This window comes from Hyalella azteca, unplaced genomic scaffold (genome assembly GCF_000764305.2).
Source record: "Hyalella azteca isolate HAZT.00-mixed unplaced genomic scaffold, Hazt_2.0.2 contig3154, whole genome shotgun sequence".
Taxonomy (NCBI): domain Eukaryota; kingdom Metazoa; phylum Arthropoda; class Malacostraca; order Amphipoda; family Hyalellidae; genus Hyalella; species Hyalella azteca.
This window is the reverse complement of record NW_025933406.1, coordinates 206900-230697: the sequence shown is the minus strand read 5'-3', so window position 1 is coordinate 230697 and position 23798 is coordinate 206900. Positions and strand designations below refer to the sequence as shown.

The window sequence follows — 23798 nt, the reverse complement described above, 5'->3', positions numbered from 1 at the left end:
AACGGCCCGCTTTGCTCTTCTTCATAACGGAATTTTTCCGTCCGGCATTTCTTCATATCCGATTGCATTTTTTATATCGGATAATTATATGTCGGACAATTTTAATACCAGCCACATTTTACATTATGGTGCACTTTTTCGTATTGTATTGCATTTCATATACAGGCAATTTTTCATTTTAGGATGCATTTCTTCACATCGAGCTGCAGTTCTCATACAGGACATTTTCAACACTAGGTATCCGGAGGTTCACATTTCATCAGATGGATATTAAGAACTTTTTATACCAGCGGCATAAAAGTTAAGTTATTCATGCAGCATCCGATTATTGTGTCGATGTTGCAAAAAATAAAGGAAATTTAACACAAAGCAGCGTATGAATTATGAGAAGTTAAATGAATGGCCAAACAATTATGGTTCAGTAAAATTGAATAATTTGTAATTTTTTATTCCAATCACTGCGATGTAGGCGCACCGTGGAGTGCGCGGTACTCTGAGGGAGGCGTACCATGGAGTTCGATAGCAGTTGGTGCTCCAGGTTCGGTGGTGCAGCAAATGACCAGACAATAGCGCATACATCACTGCGAGTGATGGCTGTGCCGGCGCCCCTACAGCGCATTGATTTTGCTCTGATGCAGCGACTTTACTTTGACGTAACCTAAAGTACGTCTACGTGCATTCTTAATGAAGATAGTCACTAAATACTTATGTTTATGAGATGGTGTTGAGGAAAATTTTGGCTGATTAATAGCTTTTCATTGTTATTATCATCTACAGCGAGTTTTCATTATCATAACATGAAGTACACCTACGTACATCTTGAATACGAAATGATTTTTTAAATACAATGGGTTGAAAATGAGATTGTGGAGGATTAAAGAAATATGTTAGCGGTAAACAATCATTTGTTGTTGGTATGTAAGAGCTGGCAGCTCACATTCGATTATTCAAATTAAATTACATCGAAATTCAACCTCGGCACGAATTTGTTCATTATTGCAATAGTTTCCTCTCGCATGTCTGAAACTTTAACCAGCAAAATCAGCAACAGGTTATTTGTGTTAAGGGTCAGAGCTGCGCTTCTCACTGCCTCCAGAGCGTCGCAAAAACGGTTTGCCTATTCACAAAATCTATATTTTTTAATATCTTTCATTGACTGTTTGAATAGTGATTTAATTTAGAGATGTGATAGTGATAATCTATGAGCACAACTATTTTTACATGATACGACTTATACCAGAAGGTAATTTCAAGAGCATTCACTGAAAAAATACAGGGTTTCGCCAATATCAATTATATAAAACTGCTTCGCTATGGTAATTATGCCTTAAAGTTGTCGCCACACATCACAGCCCGCCACTTGCCACCACATCACAGCCCGCCACTTGACGCCACATCACAGCCCGCCACTTGCCACCACATCACAACCCGCCACTTGACGCCACATGGCGGGCGCCGCCAACTCAAATTATGGCAATTGTGGCTATTGAACAATTTTGTCACACAATAATGGATTCAAGAAATTTATTTTTCAATTTAATTTAATCACATATTTTTTTCAAAATTGGTGACATTAAAAAATCATAGAACTTTTTCGCGGATTAAAAAATTTAGTCTCAGAATTTTTGCCAGGCGTAGTTGAGGTTGTAGGATTGAAATCGTTGAGCATATTAGATGTAACTTTATAAAGCGTAAAATTTGTTTTAGCATCTCTTTACTATTTAGGATTTAATACGGTAATTTTAGTTCGGAGTTTACCAAAGTGGATGTGCGGAATCCTCACCATGATTATCTGTGAAAACAGAAATTTTCAGGTAGTCGTAGATTGTGGCGACTTTTTCCAAGACAAAACTAAAAGATTATTCACCGAATAAGAAGAAATTCTGAACTTTGGTCAATACCAATTTCACTAAGATTAAAGATATAACAAAATTCGGAAATATTTACAGTTAATTGTGGAATCTTTTCTATGCTATTATCATTGGAAAATAATTATTAGCTGGATTTTAACGAAAAGTTGTACGTAATTTACGTTTAATAAATCTACAGGTTTTTTTATGGTGGTTATGAACATTTTCCTGCCAGTTCACGGTAGTACTTTTTTAGAAAAAAAAACTTATTACGTTACAATTAATTTGATTGCAGTGTTATTAGTACATCCAAACAATTCTACTCGAAGTGTTATCAGTACATCTAAAGTTTTCTACTAACAATGTTCTTACTAAACGCCACATATTGTCGCAATTATTGCGTAAGTTTGATATCACTGATAACACCATTACTGACACTTTAAATGCACATAACTGCAATAATACTTTATTAAACACAAATTAAAGCCAGCTTATTTTTTCTAGCTTGGTCTTGAAAATCCATTATTGTATTCCGCTATCAAACAGTCATCAACCAATTACCATCACAATAGCACATGAAATCGAAAAATCATTAGATCGAAGCTGAATTTACGATCATGTCAAAACGCAAATGTCACAGTCAGAAGTTTAGAGAATTCTATCGACCAATCATGAAAGCGGATGAATACTATCGACCAATCATTAGAGAAAATTAATACTATCGACCAATCATTTCAGAAAATCAATACTATCTACCAATCATTTGAGCAAAATGAATACTGTCGACCAATCGTTTAAGCGAATGAATACTTTCGACCAATCATGAAGCGAATTGATACTATCGGCCAATCATTAGAGAAAATGAATACTAGCGACCAATCATTAAAGCGATTCTGAATTTGCAATCACGTCAAAACCAAAGGTCACCGTAAGAAGTTGCGGAAATGCAATCCCTTAGCTCTGAGATTCTCGCCATCGAGAGCCGGAGGCTGAACGACATGTGCGGGGCCTCATTTGCAGCAATTGTTCGAGTGCTAAACAATTAATTGAGTCTCCCCTAACTTTGTTCTCAAAACTACGTCGGAAAACACTGATGACAGAACGCGTTCCGCCAGACAACTTCTTGTCCTGTAAAAAAACGTTCCAGATGCCGAAGGGGATCCAGAGTTTTGTGTTTGACGCTCGCGTGAAGGTGCCTGGGTTCGATCGAAAATTCTGGATTTACGGATGATGAGCAGACACTTAATTAATAATGATCATGAGAACCGATGCATTATTTTTGAGAAGTTAAGATGTTAGTAAGGGTAACAAATTCATTTGTGCCAACAAATCATTCAAATTATTATTGATATCCTAAAATTAACAATTTATCGCTTGATTACTAAAAAATTGCAAAGGCTTCATCGCACGGTAATGAATAAGAATAACAAGCGTAAAAAATATCTTACATTTTTGCAGTATATTTTGCAATGGCGGCTTATCTATAAAATAGAGTAGCTGCAAATGAAAAATTACTTGTGGCCTATAATGTTTGTTGAAGAATATGTTTAATAATAATTTATGATAATATAAAACACATTTATTGCTGGTTTTGTGAATAACACTAAAACTAGAACTGCGTGGCTGATGATAATCCAGCAGAAGAACAGTTGTTTGAAAGTAATTATATTCGCTACCATTATTCCCCTCTTCACCAAGACTGATACGCCTTTCTTCACTGTTTTCCCCCACCCAAAAACCTCCCGTGGGCCGAACAATAGCCCCCTTACCTCCCACTAACCTCCCCTTCACACAATAACCGGACGCAAATCCCTCCATGTCCGAGTCGTGTCCCACAGTCCCTCAAATGCCTACAAAATCCACCAAAAGTCGCCAGCAAATGAGGCTGCAAAGCCACATCCGATCGATGGATGGGCTGCAGCAAACTGCAAGAATTTGTTTCCCCAAATTCGAAACATTGTTTGTTTGTTTCCTCGCTTCTCTCCCCCTTAAAAAATAAAATATCTATATATATGCTACTCATTTTCTTTTTACGTTCTGTTTAACAACGTTTGTTTGTTTCCGTTTTGATAACAACGTTTGTTTGTTTTCGATCTGTTTAACAACGTTAGTTTGTTTTCATTCTGTTTAACAACGTTTGTTTGTTTCGGTCCTGTTTAATAACGTTAGCTTGTTTCCGTTTTGTTTAACAACGTTTGTTTTGTTTCCGTTCTGTTTAATAACGTTAGTTTATTTCCGTTCTGTCTAACCACATTTGTTTGTTTCCGTTCTGTTTGATAACGTTAGTTTGTTTCCGTTCTGTTTAACAACGTTTGTTTGTTTCCGTTCTGTTTAATAACGTTAGTTTATTTCCGTTCTGTCTAACCACATTTGTTTGTTTCCATTCTGTTTGATAACGTTAGTTTGTTTCCGTTCTGTTTAACAACGTTTGTTTGTTTCCGTTCTGTTTAATAACGTTTGTTCTTGATTCCGTTCCGTCAAAACGACGTTTGTTCGTAAATTCTGTCAGCACTTATTCTCACCAGATTATATTCGTAAGCAAATGAACGAAACTCTAGGAGTTGGTTACGCTCAGCAGAATTTTGGACGAATTCCGGTCCGGTATTTAAAATAAGCTCTTCCTTTACACACAAAAATATATATGATTTCACAGTTTTTTTCATATCAAATCGTAATTGTTAACCATTCAGCCAAGATTTAGTCGAATGTCAAATTGTAATCATTCTCGTTTGGGTTTATAATCTCTTACTTCTTAACTTCATGCAAAAACTAACATTTGGTTGTTCGTGTTCTTATTATCAATATATATCTCGCCCTTCTGGGAGACTTCATATGAAGAATAGTGCAAGCTTAAAATTATGTAAGTTATGTCACAAAATCAAGACATCATATCTACGTATTATTTCCCTAAAGAGAATTAAAATTTTATCCCCAATTTCTCTTCACGTAATGGCGGCCAGTGCTGAAAATTCGAGAATTTACCGTCGCAACATCCGGCTCCTAAAATCCTAAGACATCTCGTAAATTTAACGATCGCAAGGAAACCTTCGTAGGAATATCAGTTAAACTAAACTATCAAGCGAGCGCAAACTATTCGTATCATCAGGAAGTGCATTAAGAATGTTTTACTTGAAAGTTCTTAAGACGTTAATGCAATGCCGCTCCAGCCTTCCTGTCGGTTGCGTCGGTGGGCATGGGTCCTGATATAACATATAACATATAACACATGCATTAATTAAACAAATTGAAGTCTTATTATTGTCGCTAGTGTAAGTGAAGTTCATAATAATATTAAAATAAGAATTAGTCGTCTAATATCACCAATGACGTAGCGTAACAAGTGTCAACTTTTGTTGTTTATTTAAAACTCAGGTTCTTGTTTCAACTTATTTTAAGTTAAAAATTTCCGCACAGAATGCAAATTTTAATAATAATTAATCAATAACTATAGACATCATCCGCTAAATGCTTTATAGACAGCGTGAACGTTTATCCATATAGAGAAAGAACCACGATTTAAAAAGTATTAATAGGTACTGTTTCCTTCATTCATACATGATGTTGAATATTCAATATAAAGTTGACGTCCATCGGCTATGTAAGCCGAATCTTAAAACAAAACGAATTTAGTGAATTACGTTAGAAGGAATTCACTAATTTTATGAAATATTTTCTAATTGAATCGGGCATCAGCGATATTTATTACCTATATATTTTTAACATAAAATTTTGGATATTAATCAATCTTAATTGAGATTTCAACAGTTTGGTTTTATAATAAACTTATCTAGATTTACGTCAATTGCAAAATAATATAAACTCTGTAGACTAATTTAAAAAGTGAAGCATTATCATTGATTTCAATTTAGTTTGTTTGAGACTGGAGGGAAAATGTTACTCCCGTTAAAAATATACACTGCCGTATTCTTATTATCATATTATTGTTTTATATTGACGAAATAATTATATATATTCAATGTATTATTTATGTTATTATTGAATGTCATTATGAATGCGTTCAATATTATCATTAGTAGAATACGCTCAGAAAAATTTGTGAGATTTGTCCAATTTGCGATCCATTTCTTGCCCAAGTGTGAACCATCCTTACTCATTTAATTAAGCAAAATTTGAGTATGAGTACCACGTGCAGACAGTGTGTCTATATTTGAAAAATATCACCCATTCATTTTTAGCATAATTTTAAAAATGGATTTGATTAATTTAATAAATTAAAGCTCTTGTCAGATGTTTAGAAATTTAATCCCTAGTTTCAGAGTCTCAAATTGTTAAACGTCAACTCTCAACGTACGTGAAGCGTTCTTGAAGCCTGACGTTCCTGAACCCCGGTTCTGTAGACTTCACAAGTACGATCTTCAAGTGTAGAGTAAGAGATAAAAATACTAATTCTGGAGTCTAGAAGATTTCAAGAAGCGAGCAGGATTGCAAAAGTGCAAATGAGCAGAGAGCGGCGAAGGAGTGCTCAGTAACCAGACACTCTGAAGGGGACTACACTCAAAGAAATGGATGAGTCATATTGTCCAAATAGTGGCACGCTTTCTTACCATAGCACGAGCAGAGAGCACACGTATTACTGATACGTCTTTAATCCGGGTCAAACTGGGTCAGGATAACCAACACAAAGTAAAAAAATGTATCACTGTTGGGACAAGGCCTCACTAATTTCTCTGAGTGTACAGCGCTTCTTTGGTGGGCATTAACGTTTTCAAAAAACGGCAGCGCGGAGGTGTGAAAAACGAACTGAAAACAGCGCCCTGGATTTGCTGGGCCAGGCGCTAAAAAAACGCGGCAGCAGGGAAATTTCCCTGAAAAATCGAACGTTGAAACGATCGGAAGTGGATTTTTGTGTTACGATTCATCCGGTGTTGATTTCAGTGCTTAAAGTTATAGCACGAAGTAATTTCTAAAATTAATGTTGAGCTAATTTTGGGATGAGTGAAACAAAAAAAAGAGCACTAGTATATACTATATACTGAATGAGAAAAATCTATTACAGTAAATGAAAAAAAACTAGAAACTTTTAAGTTTAGGACAATGCGGTTTAGTGTGCAATTTATATCAAGTTTTGTCCATAGGGGACCTTCACTTTCTCCCGCCAATTTATCATTCAGAAATGGAAAATTAAGTCTATCTTCAAGATGAAAAGCAACTTTGTGATGATATTGATGCTCTGAATTATTAAGTACCATGTTGAATAAGGAGAACAATTTTCATGCAGTATTTAAAATTTTTTACACGAGCACACAGAAAATTTATACAAAAACTATCGCACGATTAGGATAAAAAAATGACCCTTTTCAATTCTGGGCAACATAAGTTACCCGAACTTAATGTCATGTCGACTCTGTTCTGATCAATAAATTTCTACCCGAAAATTCGATTGTATATAAACTATTCATTCAGTACACAGAATCGTTGACATTAAATTTGATTGTGTATACAGAATCAGCGACAATAGTTATCCCAAGTCTATTCTATATCAACGACCCCAGTTTATATAGTAAGCTCGATCTGAGTGTGTCCCGACACCATTTGTGTGGAGTGAGCGCTATTTGTGTGTTTCTCGACACCATCTGTGTATAATGAGCTCGATCTGTGTGTGTCCAGACACCATCTGTGCATAGTGAGCTCGATCTGTGTGTGACCAGACACCGTCTGTGTAGAGTAAGCTCGATATGTGTATGTCTCTACACCATCTGTATAGAATGAGCCCCATTTGTGTGTCCAGACACCATCTGTGTAGAGTGAGTCGATCTGTGTGTGTCCAGACACCATTTGTGTAGAGTGAGCCTGATCTGTGTGTGTCCAGACACCATTTGTGTAGAGTGAGCCTGATCTGTGCGTGTCCAGACACCATCTGTGTAGAGTGAGCTCGATCTGTGTGTGTCCAGACACCATCTGTGCATAGTGAGCCTGATCTGTGCGTGTCCAGACACCATCTGTGTAGAGTGAGCACGATCTGTGTGTATCCAGACACCATCTAGACACCATCTGTGTATAGTGAGCCTGATCTGTGTGTGTCCAGACACCATCTGTGCATAGTGAGCCTGATCTGTGTGTGTCCAGACACCATCTGTTTGCAAGGCTCGATGTTAAGCGAGGCCTAAGTTTATTTCCGACAAGGATGGAGCTCCAATTAAGCACAACCGACACTTCAAATTGGCGGGCCTGGTCTACGGAAATGACTGCGCGACGAAAAACCCTCTTGCGGCATGAATGATGCAGATGAATAGGTATTGTGCAAAACGGAAATGATTTTATTATATTATATTAATGCTTTTATTTATGAATTAGATGAGAATTAAAGTTTATCACAAACGACTTTGAAATTCATGATACAGTTGAGATAGAAGATCCGTCCTACTGACTTGACGAACTTTTATTACTCCAATTATTTACGTCATACTGATTTAAAATCGTTCATGGCTGTACGAGATAAAGATTAAAAAATATTCTTTATTTATGGTTTTCTTTTATTTATTTCTTGAACTATTAGCAAAATAAAAGGATTGCGCCTTTTATTCTATGACTGATCATCTATTCTATAAGTTATAATTCGATGCCAAACATTAAAAAAACGGAAGGAAACCATCTCATGAATTCACCAACGAATTATTTTTCTTCTCCTCTTGCGTTATGTTAATGTTTTCCCAATATAATTAAAAAATATCAATTCAAAAATCAAAAATTTTTGTAAAAACTGTATTACTTATAACAGGAGCTCCAAAATTGTGGCACGCGAACCTTTTGAAGTCTTGAACATTATTGTTAACCGTTTTAACTTCACAAAATTTTTGCTACATAATTTAAGAATAGTTTAAAATAGCTTCAACAGTTGCTAAACATCATTTACATGGTCCCAGCAGCACAAATTTAAATTCAAATAGTAAGCATAATCCATACGCTAATAATTAACTCATTGCTTAATAAAACAATAAAATTGAGCAGCTAACGTGCATTAATATCGGTACGCACTTGTAGCTGTGGATACGAATATTTCGATGCAAGTCCTTGAGAAATGATCAAAATGCTCGGAATTGCTGTTCTATATCGCACAATGCAATGTAAGTGCTTGATAAATTAAGGCATCTCTGGACCATGGATCACTGCCTCTCGTCTAAGGTAATTAACATTTCACCCTACACGGCCTTCCCACCCTACCCCTACTACCGTATAGAGTTGCTGTGAGTGAACGCCAGGCAGATCGCCTCTCTAAACTAATTCGACGAGCCAACCCAATTATCTGAAGGGTAATGTTATCAAGACAAGGGTGGGGGCGGGCGTCACTTGCAGGTTTTAGACTTAGTCTTTGCCCTGTTGAATGGTGGAGTCTTTGAATGAGGAACCATTGTTTTGAGTGTGATTCTCTGCCGCTAGTTATGTATAACAACTAAGTAGTAATATCAATTTACTATTACCATAGCCTTGAGTGAGATTCTCTACCGCTATATATAAAACTAGATTATAATATAATATAATATTTAAACGCATTTTTGCATTATTGACTTAGCAAAGATGTATGTTTGTGACCAAAGTTCGATCTCAGGATAGATTTCTTATAGATTGTTGATGGACCCTTCCAGCTAAGAATAACGTTAACATCGTAATACGAAATGAGAACTTCGGTGTGCAGTTCATTAAATCGATCAATTTACTGCGGATATGACATGCGAGTCATTAAAATATACTACGTACGTTGCTAAAATATTCTACGGACAGGACATGCAAGAAATAAATCACATTGGAATTCTAGTTGAAGATCGAAGCTAAGTTACACGAAATATTCTGTAATCTCTAGAGAGCAAAAAATATACATCGTTCATTGACAGCACGAAAATCAATTTTTCAAACGTTATGCGTCTTTAATATTGAAGTCATTAAAAGAATATCGGTGCACGACACGAGAGTTTTTTGGAAGCTCAATTTGTATATGTTGCATCGATTACTACCTGAATATCTTCGTTCGGTACGAATAGCTTTAAAGCGGATCATTATCTCCATAGAAGAAAATTTTGATTCATAATAATATTTCTTCGAGGCATGTTTGAGATCAAGTCAACGAAAAAATCTGGAAGATGGATGAAACAAGACAAGGCGGAGTAAAGCAGAGTTGAGCGTTAGAAGGAGTGTATAGTGGGACAAAGTGTGGCGTTAGATGGAGTGAGAAAAGGATGAGAAGAGGCAGGGAAGAGGCAGCAAAGAGGCAGTGATGCAGTGCGATTCAGAGGCAGCAGATGAGATGCTCAGTCCCAGCGACATTCCTGAGCTCAGCTGATCTCCAGAGACGGTGAGCACCGCGCTACGAAACTCCAAGGAATGCTGTGCTAAGTTTTTGTTCAACTTTCTCAATGTAAGAACTTTAATTTATAATTTTTGATATGTGCTTGATAAGTTAAACAGTACACTTCAGTTGGTATATGAAATGTATTGTATTACACCTTCATAACATTTAAGATCGTAACCCGCCCTGGAATCGCTGTTTCCACGGCCTTGATTTTCGACTGGGCAATTCAAGGCTCGAATTTCGGAGCCGATTTGAGCCAAGACGTCGATTGCAATCGCGAATTTTATGAAAAGCTCATTAAAGATGCCTCAGGAGGCGGCAAACGACCTATGTTTGTTTGCAAGCACCACGCCTTGTGTTATTTGTGTCTGGAAAATAGCATGCAATTTGAAGCGTTGGAAAAATTCATTTATTATGTTCTGAATTTACGAAAAACTGTGCAAATCAGATAAGAAATAATATTGCTGGCATTCAGTTAGCAATTTTTGTTCCTGTCGGGGTATATTATTACGCAAATTTTGAAATGAATAATATGTCGAAAGTTTGTCAAATTTGCACTACCAGGTGTCTGTTTCTAAAAAAAATGCATAGCAATGTAATTTGTCCAGCATTGCATGATATTCTGCTTCAAGCCTTCGTAGTTTGAATTTAATTATTAAAATTCCGACAGTTTTCAATAATTTGAGTCTAATTTATTGAATTTGAGTCTAATTTATTGAATAAATACATGAAAGTTCGGTACCAGATTACAGTTATTGCAGTGAAACTCCTCGGCATTCGTGCATATTGAATGAAGCGAGTTTCCAACGCCCAACTGCCCTTAACAGAAATTCATTAATTTCCAATAATATTATTCTTACACGGCATGTGAGATAAGTAAAAATAAGTGCTTAAGAATGAGATTAATGTTCCAATTTACCATGGTTCCCAATTATGAATCATTTTTCGGAAAAGGGTTTACCTATAAAAAAATTGGAAAACTTACATAAAAATTTCAGAAAACTTTTCATTTAATAAGCAGAAAGGTTCTAATTTCCCGAGAGATGCACTCACGACATTTTTTATTATGAATATAAAATAACGAATATATAAATAAATGAAAACTAATGAAGTAATATAATGTTAAAATAAATTTATAGTTGAATTTGAAGACCAACAAGTTCATTCGTCCCATGACGTCACTTTTGTTCAAATCCGAGCTCTTGATAACGGAAGATTGTATATATAATAAGGTAGCATCTATCAATATTGATATTATTCATGAATTAATCCCGTAGTTATATCATATATCCTGATACATCTTCAAGCATCCATAACATTTTCGTGAGCCAAGCGCTTATTTTTGTCTCTCTCTTTCATTTCATTTGCTTTTTACTCCTTAACTTACATACTATATCACCTTTTTTTTCAGTTTCATAGCACTCATAGAAATGAGCAAGACCTTGTCCAATTTACGATACATTTTTTGCCCTGGTGTGGGTCATCATGACCCAGTTTTAGCCGAATACTGGCGTATCAGTGCAACGGCCGTTATCTGCTCGTGCTGTAGGTAAGAAAGTGTATCGTTATTTTTGCAATGACCAATATATTTATCTGAGTGTAGTAGCAATAATAACACTGAGAAACATCGCCAAAAATGCAAAGAGGCGATTTTATTAGATATATGTTGCGCCAATCTCTATGGGTCATGGTAGGGCCAAGCTCTATGGGTCATGGTAGGGCCAAGCTCTATGGGTCATGGTCGGGCTTATTTTTTATGGGTCGTGGTCGCGCCAATCTCTATGGGTCTTGGTCGGGCCATTCTTCATGGGTCATGTTGATCGTTACTGTCCCAAAATTTAAAGATTCTATACTCGAAGCAACATGTCTACGTTCGATTAACATCAATGACATGCAGCGTCCAACTGCAGGGTTCCCTTTCGTAAACATGCTGAGGTCGTAATCCCAGCCTCGCTAATGCAGCTCCCGTCGACATGGGCTGTTCCCGCTGACGTTCGCATGTCGGCAGATTTTTCTGTGGCGGTATATCGATTGGACTGAGTTTAGAACTCGTGGAAGAAATGAGGTGTGAAATCATATGGATGTTATAACTTCATGGAGTCTATAGTTCATGAATATTACAATAAAGTTTTGAAAACAATTTTTTTTATTTTTAATTTGCAAGAAATTCATTGCAATTTGAAAACGGAGTTCTATTTTAGTAATGAAAAGATTCAAAATCAGTAGAATGAAGATTTCCAAACATTGATTGAACGCAGGTTTTTGTTTTTCTAAACCCGAGCAAAAAATATGCACTTAGAATATTAAATTGCAATAAATATGCAATAGATTCTTAGAGCGAAGTCTCTTGTGTAAATATTAAATGTGTGAATGTTATTAAATAAATGCACTTTTAATTAAATATGTTTAGTAGCGCAGGCTATGGTATACACCTGGCACATGAGAGCCTGCTTGCCACCTGCTTCCGGAACCTTTTTTCAATCCTTTAAGAGAAATTCTTCGTATTCCAACAAACATTTCTTGAAATGCAAGTCTTCTAAGTAATGCGATGATTCTACGAAGAATGACTTGATTGTAGACCATTATATTTTCTTCCTATTTTTTATAGGCTCAATTTGCGCCCGCTCAGTTTAAAGAAACGGAAATTACAGAAACATACATATACCTACTAACTAATATCTGTATCTGTGATGATAATATAAAAAACTAAACACAACTTGCAGAGAGCTGTGACCAAAACTACCAATAATTCTCGTAATCTCGTTACTATTTTTTCACATTTGAGTGTTTTCTGGGATTTTATTTGGATTGCCACAAATGCCCAACGCTTATCAAATTTGATTATCATCTTGAAAGGTAGCTGCAAGGTAGAAAAAGTTCGCTTTAACGAGGGTAACTCGCGTAGTTTTCAGCTGCCACAGAATCGGTAGGCGCCGGTAGGAAGGAGGGGAGGGGGATCTCTCACCGGGGCTATTGGCTACGTATGGAAATTCGTATTGATTCAATTAAGCAAGGAAGTGTTCGGCTGCAAATGAGCTGTGAGGGGATGGGGGGTGGTCGATCAATCTTAACCCCCGCCAAATTCGAGACGTAGAGATGCTTCCTATATATAAATAACTATAGAATATATACCTATTAGATTTATGAATGTTTCGAGTTTAATGTTGAAATTAGCATTTAAAATAAACCACTGAACGTGGTTTCAATGTTTATTTGCTACACGCATTGAAAATATCGAATCCTGATTGAATTCTAATATCAAACAATGTTTTTCTCAAGGATAATGTTGCATTGAAGCTCATGACGCGGTTATTTCGGATTATGCCAAAATATTGCTGCTATTTAGGTTTAACGTAGGTTGAAATACATACATTCTTTGCGCCGATTTTGCATTGATTATAAAATACGCGTAAAATGTCACCAATAACAATGAAGTTCGTTCGAAATAATTTTAAATTCTCACTTTATTTCGAACGGACTAAGTCTCACTTTAGATCTTCTATATAGTTGAACCGAATATTGGGTATTATTGAATATTATTCATGATTGAAAATGTTAGTTGGGGTTAGGATGATTACTTTATATGCCGTGGCGATTTAGCTTCTACGCGGACGGCGAGCGCCTCTAAAAAAATCTGTGACAAAATACGCACAGAAATTTTTTGGTATAGTTACGGATCAAATTTTAATCGAAAAACATATTATTTGAGAAATGTTTATTAGTGAAAATATTGTTCATATTTCAGTTACGAGAATTTTTTTCAACAATAAGTTTCAACGTGATATCGCAGTCAATAACTGCTTCATAAAAAAGTCATATCATATTAAAATTCATGGTTATGTTATTATTTAAAATGAAGGTATGACTGAATTCCAAAGTTTCGATCCACTAAACGTTCAATTAATGTTTTTAAATATACTTTATCCACCTCATATTGGTACCTCATTCAAGTTTAAACTTTAATTAGATATGAGTTAATGTCTTGGATGCTGAATGATCAAAATTCTCATTATTTTCAATTAGATTTATCACAACAATTGCCAAGAAGAACTTTTTTTGAGCCCGTGCTGGCTTATTGCCATTGAATTGCCATACTAAAATTTGGATTTGAAAAATCGCAATTTTTCACGGGTCCAGCCAAATTCCAGGGTCGATAAAAGAGGCAGGGAAATCGGACGAGCTTCTCCGGCGACGGTGGGTTGGAATTTAATTGCTACAAAGTTTGGAGATCAGATTTTTTTATATAGATTTTTTCCTACGAAAGTGAATCTAAAGTGATTCGAGCCTCGGTATTTTTGTGAGCGGAAACTCCACACTTCCACAGTCCGTTATTATGCAAAAACTTTTTGAGTTAACAGGAAGTTTTTTGTATGAAAAGTATTTATTTAATATACTTTATTTAATGAAAATATTTCTGTATTGTTACCCATGCCTTTTAAAGTTAAATATTTTATTTACATACATAATAATGTCGTTATTGGCTAAACATAAAAGACTTTCAATAATTACTCCGAATTTATTGGTTGTTTTACTCGACAATCGATATATCACAAGGGAATTAATTCGCGCAACAATTGTACGGGAAATTTTTATTTTTCCCTAATAATGAATATCGGTTCGATTACAAATTTGTAAAATATTATCTGGATTTTGCGGATGATTTTCAAATCAATTTCTCGGAATTTACCTAAAGATAATATACGTTATGAATGTATATACGTTAATGGGCATTTGGTTATTTCAGCCAAATGTGGCTTTCCAGTTCAACGGTTGCTATTTTCATATGTCTTAGGTATAATTTTGTAAATTATGAATTATTTTCGCAACTTATTTTATATCAGTTGCGTTTAATACTTCTGTATTTAAATAAGGAAGAGAGAATAAAAATGCATAGAAAAAGATTATATAAGAACATATCCTTAATTGACATGAATAAATAATAGTATATATTAATAATAATTATTATCAATAATTTATTGAAAATAAATAATAAATATTCATATATTATTTATTGATAATAATAATTATTATTAATATTTTTTATAATAAGTAATTTATTTATATATTATTTATTATCAATAAATTCTGAAAAATACTCGTTCGCCATTATTTAACAAATGAGATAACGCGAAAAGAATAAAACGGATGAAATTCTGAATTTTTCAGCTTGACGAAAATTTTACCCCTAGTTCCTCATGACGATTTTGCTGATACAAGACTGGTTTTTGATTCTTTCAATCAAAAAAAAAATCAAAACTCAAAAGGGTAATATAAAAAATCAAATATTTTACAACAAAGTTACTCATTTATAATGGTTTCCTTGAATATTTTCACAAAATTATTGAAAGGTATATTCAGATATTTTTACGCAATTATTGAAGAATATTTGAATATTTTTACGCTTTTATTTCTTAATTTTAGGCAACTGTTATTTGGATCTTCTCTATTTTCGAACCGTTTTGTTCAAAGCATTTAATAATTTCTGGCTTCCACATTTAAGTCCTTTCGATTACAATTTTTCAACGTTCAAAGATAATGTTTTCTAAGGCCAATATCCCATCTATTTACCGACTTGTGATCATGAAGGTTTTTTGCACTTTTTCGCGTCAAGCGACCTTCCAGCCAAGCTGATTGCCTTGCATTTTACAAGCAGACTTTGCCTGATTGCAGCGAAAATCATTGAATAAACATCTGAGGGCAAATCAATCATTGTTCGCAATGATATTTTCCCAAATGACATTTTTTCAAAAGGATATTTTCTCTAATTAAATTTTTCTCACTGACATTTTTCTCAATTGAACAGTACTTGAAAACGAGTGATAAAATGAACAAAAAATGTGATATCGCTACTCCATTTACAAATATCAAACATACAGGCTAATTTTTTATTGCCATAAGAGAATAATTATTAAAAGCATCAGCGCCAAATGAAAAGAATATTAAAAACTTGTAGGAGGTTGAAAACAGCATAAATTTTCTCAGGAAATTTGTATTCACGCTTGTTGTCCTTGAGTTTCGCATTTAACTTGAAGGCAAAGAAACGGCCCCCAAATTCATTTTAATTTAATTTATGACTCATCATAATTCAATTGATAATTATCATAATTTAATTTAAGACTCATCACATTTCAATGTAAGACTTATCATAATTTAATTTAAGACTAATCAAATTTTCGTTCAAGACTCTTCATATTTTAATTTGAGACTCATCATATTTCAATGTAAGACTCATCATAATTTAATTCAAGATTAATCATTATTTAACTTAAGACTCTTCATATTTTAATGTAAAACTCATCATAATATCATTTAAGGTTAATTTTAATTTAATTTAAGACTCATCATAATTTAATTGAATATTTATCGTAATTAATTTAAGACACATCATATTTCAATGTAAGACTCATCATAATTTAATTTAAGGCTAACCATAATTTAATTTAAGACTCATCATATTTTTATTTAAAACTTATCATAATTTAATTTGAGACGCTATTAAGCCCCGCATGGTGAGAAATGAGTATGCACTGCTGAGCCTACTAGTCAAGGTGTTATGAATTCAAAAACATCACACATTGATTTCGTACTTCAAGAATGTCGGCATAATGAAAAAACAGTTCCGTGTAGTATCATATACTGTAACAAATTTTTTCCATTAGAAAGTAACTTTGAAGTATTTCAAGAGCAAGTGCTACGGAATTTTCGTCTACAAAAACAATATTTCTTTTGCTTTGTTTTAAATGCCATAACTATTACCTTCTTCTGCTTTGCCCGTTTCTCAAATCGAGTAATAATAATATAACAAATTGTCACTCATTTTTTGTAACAAGAAGTGAAGGTTTCGTGGCCAAGAAGTCGAGTTGAGGTTGTCACTTTCAGACTTCTTTGACTTCTGTGGTAGGAACGGAGGGGCCATGGAGGTACGGGGGGGGGGGGGGTACGGGTGTCAAGAATCTACTGAAGAATGAGTGTTAATGTAGTATATCGTTGTAGATTAGAATTGAAAAATATTATAAATATGACGAGGATGTGACTTCTGTTTGTTTGTTTGTCTCTGAAATGCGATTTAATGATATAATATCAGTAAATGAACTCTATGAATTTTAATCCGCAGATTTTGAGGTCAGATTTCTTATTAGAAAATAAGGGGAAAGCGAAAGGAATTGTTTAGCTTCAGAAAATTTATATCTGTGTATGTTCACGAATAAAAATTCAATATGATTCGTATTGGAAGTAGTATAGTTTCTAAAATCTTCCTGGTCTAAAGTGAATATTGCTCATATTAGAATAAGAAATTTCCCGCTTAAAGCCATTTAATGCGAACATATTGCATCCGAATCACAATGCCAAGCGTGGATCGTAATTCAATGAATTTTTGGTTTAGCTTTTATGAAATTAAATTGATTTAAATAACATAGACCTTCTCTGAAAACGTATAGCTGAATAAATTTATGTCAAACATATAGGAGATTATACGTACATCGGACTTGATGTATTATGCAGAAGCCGTACTAAGATGATTAGTTAAGAGTTTGTAACTCCGTTATCCAATCATTGACGGCTATTCAAATTTATGTATCCACTATTCACAGACGAGAATTTGGCCGCTACGTGTACTCAGGAGCTACGTGAACCATAGGACGCTACGTATACTATAGGAAGTTTTGATAGTACGAGCCCAGCACTATAAGTTTAATTTCAAAGGATAACTATGGGTGTGTATATTGACTGCTGTAGGAAATTTGTTAGTTTTCGGTGTAGGATCGCTATTACGATGGAAGTGTTCCGTTCTCTTTTCAATTCATCACCATATCAAACATTGAATGATTTGTATGAATAATTTACATTCAGAGTCATTTTCTTACAAGGCTGTAGCATTTTTCACAAGCAGCATACTGCCTTCCCCACAGACACGCGCTTTTCACAAGCATGCTGCCTCCTTCATAAGAATACCGTCATCTTCACAAGCACTCCATTTTTTCCCAAGCATGCTGCTTTCTTCACAAGCATTCTGCCTTCTTCACATGCATACTACCTTCTTCGCAAGTATACTGCATGCCTTCTTCACAAGCATATTGCATTCGTCACAAGCATACTGCCTTCTTCACAAGCATACTGCTTTCTTAACAAGCATACTGCCTTCACCTCGCCTTCCTAATTATAGCGCCGAAGGCAAGCATCGGTGCCCCCCGCTTTATTTATCCGAGTCCCCCCGAAAAAGTTTCGCCTGGCCATGTGATCAGCCGACCGAGGCAATAATTCCTATTATCTGGAGCGCTGATTCCTGATTAAATCCATATAACGTCATTGTTTTTTGTTGATCAGAGCGCCCGCAGGGGTATGGACCTGGCTATACAATGCAGCTCTCAAAGAAATGAGGGAGGCTTTGTCCTAATATCGCTGCACTTTTTTCTCTTGTATGGATCATCTTGGGCCAGTTTGACTCGTCGAAAAGGCACATCGTTATAAATGCAAAAAAGTGCGACATTTTTTGGACACTATGACACATTAATTTTATTTAGTGATGAACGGGCGGCATGTCAGCTACACGCGTCAAGTTCGATTGCATTGCAAATATGAGCAGATTTAATTGTTTAATTTAATCGTGTAATTTTATTACTTACGTAATTTACTAATAAATGGTGACTACACAGCAGGAATAGAGTCGGTTAATTGATAGTTTTATGAATGAGCGAGGACTTTTTAATTTGCTTTTATTAAAAATTTGTATTTTGATCCCAGTTTCGAAATGTATATCTACATAGCTCTACAGCGTTACAATTAAAATTTATGCGTAGAAAATGAACTCAAATTTAATGAAACTATTATCCTTTTTTGATAATCACTCGTTTTAGCATTCCTCGGTTTTAGCATGTGATATTGAAATTGGTTTTGTCTGACATGATGTTTTAAATTCCAATATATATTTGCAGATTCAGACAAATAAATAAAAGAAAAACTTTAATAAAATACACTATAGTTGATATAATTTGTTCAGAATCTTACTTCTATTCGACAAATTTAACCACACGGCCTAATTGCCGTGGGAAATGAAATACTATTAAGAAGGGTTAAAAAATTCATTTATAAGTTTGATAAGAAAATCTTAATTATTATTTTTATTTTGAAGCTTACATAAGATTAATATTTTTTATTCCTTATATTCAGAATTTCCTTTGAGACAAACTTTCATAGACTTGTATGAAATTTTTATTTATTTATTTATATCACGGTAAAGTAAAATAAGAAAGCCTTTATAGCTTATAAACGAATTCTAATAATAACAGTCTTTAAGCATCGTTGATATTGATTAAGACCTCTCTTATTATAAAAACACTGATTTTTTTTAATATTCCATCGTTTCTATTTACTTGAAACTTGAGCAGTTGCCTCTCAAGTGCAGTTGCTGGTAAACGCTTCATGGTTATAAAGCTAATTGGTGGTATATGAATTTATACATAATAACATATGAATTTTCATAAATTGAATTACTCACACACTCTCTCATCTTCAAAAATATTTGTATGATTATTTGATCAATAATAGATCTTTCATGTGGACATAATTGTCAATCCAAATTCATTCTCGACAAAAATATCACAAAATTCAAATTTTAGCTAACACGATTATGACCAAATATATTATCAAGGTATTGTTTCACAACCTAGAGCTTAGAATCCTTAGCTCATTCTCATTCTTTGCAATGAAAAACTGAACGTGTAGTTCCGTAATAATATTAATTGAAGCTTGACAACAAATAAAATTAATTAGTTTTGTCAAAAAAATTATTACAAAACTATTGCCAATACTTTGAATTTATACAGGATTATCGCAGCCAGAAATTTAATTTACCTAAAAGAAATTCTAATTTACCAACACTATTTTCGAATCTACTAATTCATTAAGGTATTGCTGATGTCCGAAATGTATCTCAAGATGCGATCGATGAATCTAACTTGCCGGTTCTTTGCTCCTAAATTTTTTGTTTAGCGGTAACGCTATGGCAACAAATTTCAGGTATTTCCTTGGTTCCAGTTCGAGTTCCTTTCGAGAATTCGAAATCAAGTTTCAGTGCATTCTTGAGGTTTTAGTGTAAGTCAATTTTGAGCGTTTCGGTATCAAGTTCCAGTTTATTTCTGTGTTTTTCCAGAATTGCGAGTTCCTTTCGAGCGTTTTGGTATCAAGTTTCAGTCCGTTTCTTTGGTTGCAGTGCGAGATCCTTTCGAGCACTTCGTTATCAAGTTTCAGTCCGTTTTTGAGGTTTTAACGTGAGATCCTTTCGAGTGTTTCGGTATCAAATTTCAGTTTATTTCTGTGTTTCTCTAGAATTGCGTGTTCCTTTCGAACGCTTCGGCAACAAGCTTCGGTCCGGTACGAGTTCCGGTGCGAGATACCATCGAGCTTTTACATATCAAGTCCCAGTCCACTTTTTAGGTTCAGATGCGATTTCTTTTCGAGCCCTTCAACATTAAGTTTCCTTCCACATATTTGGTTCTATTTCAAGTTCTTTTCGAGCTTTTTAGCCTCTAGCTTTGCTCAAACTATTCACTAAAGACGAATTAGATGTGGTTGAGCTGGCTTCATCCTCGGGTTTTGGCTACCGCGGCGCCGCCATCCTGGCGGTGCTCCGCCTGGCCAGTTGAGGTCGCCGGTCGCACACGCGGCCTTCGAAGCCGCCGACGCCTCGGCAGCTTCTGTACTTGCTAATCTTATCTAAAGATTGGTAAATTTTATCTAAATATTGGTCAATCTTGTCTAAATATTGGTCAATCTTGTCTAAATATTGGTCAATCTTATCTAAAAATTGGTCAATCTTGTTGTCTAAATATTGGTCAATCTTATCTAAAAATTGGTCAATCTTGTCTAATATTGGTCAATTTTATCTAAAGATCCGTCAATTTAACAAAAGATCATGAATCTTACCTAAAGATCCACCACAAATCCAATCTTCGGATCAGCCAAACTTACATAATGATTAGTGTTGGCGAAACTAGTGTAAAGATTAGAATTGCTAATCTTAGCTAATAATTTACGCCGGTCAATTTTATCAAAAGATTGGTGGAGGCTAATTTTATCCAAATTACGCTGATTTATTTGCCATAAAACTAGACGCACCCAGCCAATGAATTAGTCTTCGAAAATTCAAATAGTTTTGTACAATCTGAAAAATTATGTGACAAGTACCAGAAATTTATTGCTTTTTTAAACAAGTTACAGTACATCTCCGGACATAATGTTATGAATAGTCTTTTGATTGATAGAATTGATATAATTTCTTTATTCTGAAATAATCGATATATTAGGTGATGTCTAAGGAAAGATAAATATAACAAAATGCTAAAAACTTATGAGAGAATTGAAATATTTTTTATTAGAGTAATTATAGTCAATAGATTATTGGAGGTTGATGGGATATATGTGAGTCAAGCATCAGTTGTTAATCAAAATCCCTTCTGGAATGTGTGAGTGCCATTTAATTCAGTCGAAAAGTAAATTGTTAAGGTGGATTATTTCCAGCAGCCTAAACTATAGCTCCTGCAGAGATGAACTCGTAATGAAGTATTATGAGACTTATTTTCATTGGTGAAACGAGCTTTGGATGCAAAATGTCATGCGTTTGGGGGAATGCCAGATTTTCATTTTGGACCTTGCCGCGCAATAGAGCAACATCTAGGTAGGTATCGAGATAGTGGTAGGTCGTTATGGGCTCAATGGGTGGTTGATAAGGCTTTAATTTCAATGCATATATGGGGTCAAAGGCAAGTAAAGCAGTAAGTAAAGGGCTAACGGTAGGTAGAAGGCTGATGGTATGTTAAGGGCTAATGGAAGGCTAAGGGCTAATGGCAGGTGTGACACTGTAATACAACCGCTCTATATGCGCCATTCAGGCTTTTATACTATAAATGGTTTAATACTCATAGCGTATTACTCACTAGTTATTAATTTTTTAATATTCATATTCAAAATGCCCCAAAAAAATGTTTAAAAATGAACAGCTAAATTAAATGTATTTTTAAATTTTAGCGGGCGTTGTAGGTTTTAACCGCCATAGTATTCCATGGCAATATTGCTCCGGGAATTTAAGCTTGTTATGCAATACATAGCATGTAGTCCGGTTGACATGCATCAAAATACAATGTATTCGAATATATTGTATTTGAGACATTCAAATATTTCATGAATATTAACAGAATACATATGAAATGTACATGTAATAGCGGAATCGCATAGGACTTTTTTACTACAGCTCGCAGCGAAGAGCGTTCTTACATCAAACTAAAAAGGCAAAACATACGATTTGGCGAGAGTATTTATGTCAATTATCAATAAATTTCTTCATTTACAGAATGCATGAAATCACTTATACGGAATTGCTCAAAACTGTTTCGGTCTTTTGAGCACAAAGCGTTATAATATGCAACAAATTTACCTGGTAGGCCGGCAGTCTTCAATTGATGTGGCCTATGTTCAAAGTTGCTCGAATGCAGTCAGCCCTGCGCTATGGCGTCAAGTTGTTGGTTTAGAAGATATAATTCAGTGTCTGTTATCACGTAGTTTTCCGTAACTTCTTATTTTGGTGACGAGCAAGAAATGGTCCTCAAAGTCTTCAAGACGACAGAATAAAGGCTTCAGATGCGACACAACCTCACGGCAGCAGCGCGCACGGCATACTGACTTCAAATTTGAAAAGGCGGCCGTAGGCCTCAGGCCGTTACGACCGTTGGAGAAGCTCCGCCCTCTGCCGCACTGAACCGCCCACTGGGTAGTTCCAGGACTTCCGGCTCATCGCTGCCATACACAATTACGACTTTGAAGATTGATTTCATGATCACGCATTCAGCTCACTTGGCCTCTGAACTTTACGTGTAACGGCATCACGCCGGTGAGTCTGGGAAATTTATGTTCATGGTGTGGGTAGTTTAGACATTAAGTTTCGAATCCATTCAAAGTTGCATGGTATAGAATGCTTTTTTGAATTGCACATTTGTATTGAAATTATTTAACAATTAGAATTTACATACGAGTGTATAACTTTTGAAATCCAGTAAAGGAAAGTGATGGCTGTATAAACAGTAAGAAGTTACTAATAATTAGTCGGCAGGCAGGAATACTCAAAGCTCCTCCTACTTCCTAATTTCAGTGCTTCCCATTGGTTCACATCTTTTTGTCGTCTTAGATTCTCAGTTTTGCATTTAAAATTTATTCCCAGATCACAAATGAAACTAAACAGAACTTATTTTATGCGAAACAGCAAATAATGATTTGAGACCCAGGATTGTTGGTCCTGTAGAGATTTAGTTTTCACTCAACTTAGGCATGACAAAACCCGGCTACGTATGCAATATTGGAAGGAAATAATTGTGGACGCGAAGCTGGAAGGCGAGATGCCACGTTGCTGGCTGGCTGGCTGCTGGAGCCGTAATTTCTGCGGTCCATGATCTAAGGTCGGCTGCTGTGCGTTAATGGATTAACATGCGACCTTCACTACGATTCATCATCATAGAAAAGCTGCCATAGATGCACCGAGTGGACCTCAGATGAATTGCAGTGCACCACATGCCAGGTGTACGACGCTAAATACTTCCAACAAAATTTTACAAATTTGACCTCAAAATGTAAATTGGATTTAATCTACTTGCGGC

The 23798-nt window shown here is 35.1% G+C and overlaps 1 protein-coding gene across 2 annotated transcripts in view; it reads right to left on the bottom strand.

The window, feature by feature from the left end:
- The window catches only part of LOC108675438 (hemicentin-1), a 65452-nt gene extending 42652 nt beyond the window's left edge, over positions 1 to 22800 (bottom strand). For both annotated transcript variants that reach the window (XM_018163456.2, XM_018163457.2), the window contains exon 1: positions 22586 to 22800. The gene's annotated coding sequence lies outside the window, so the exon portion shown is untranslated. The remainder of the gene's footprint in view (positions 1 to 22585) is intronic.
- Between the last annotated feature and the right edge of the window lie 998 nt (positions 22801 to 23798).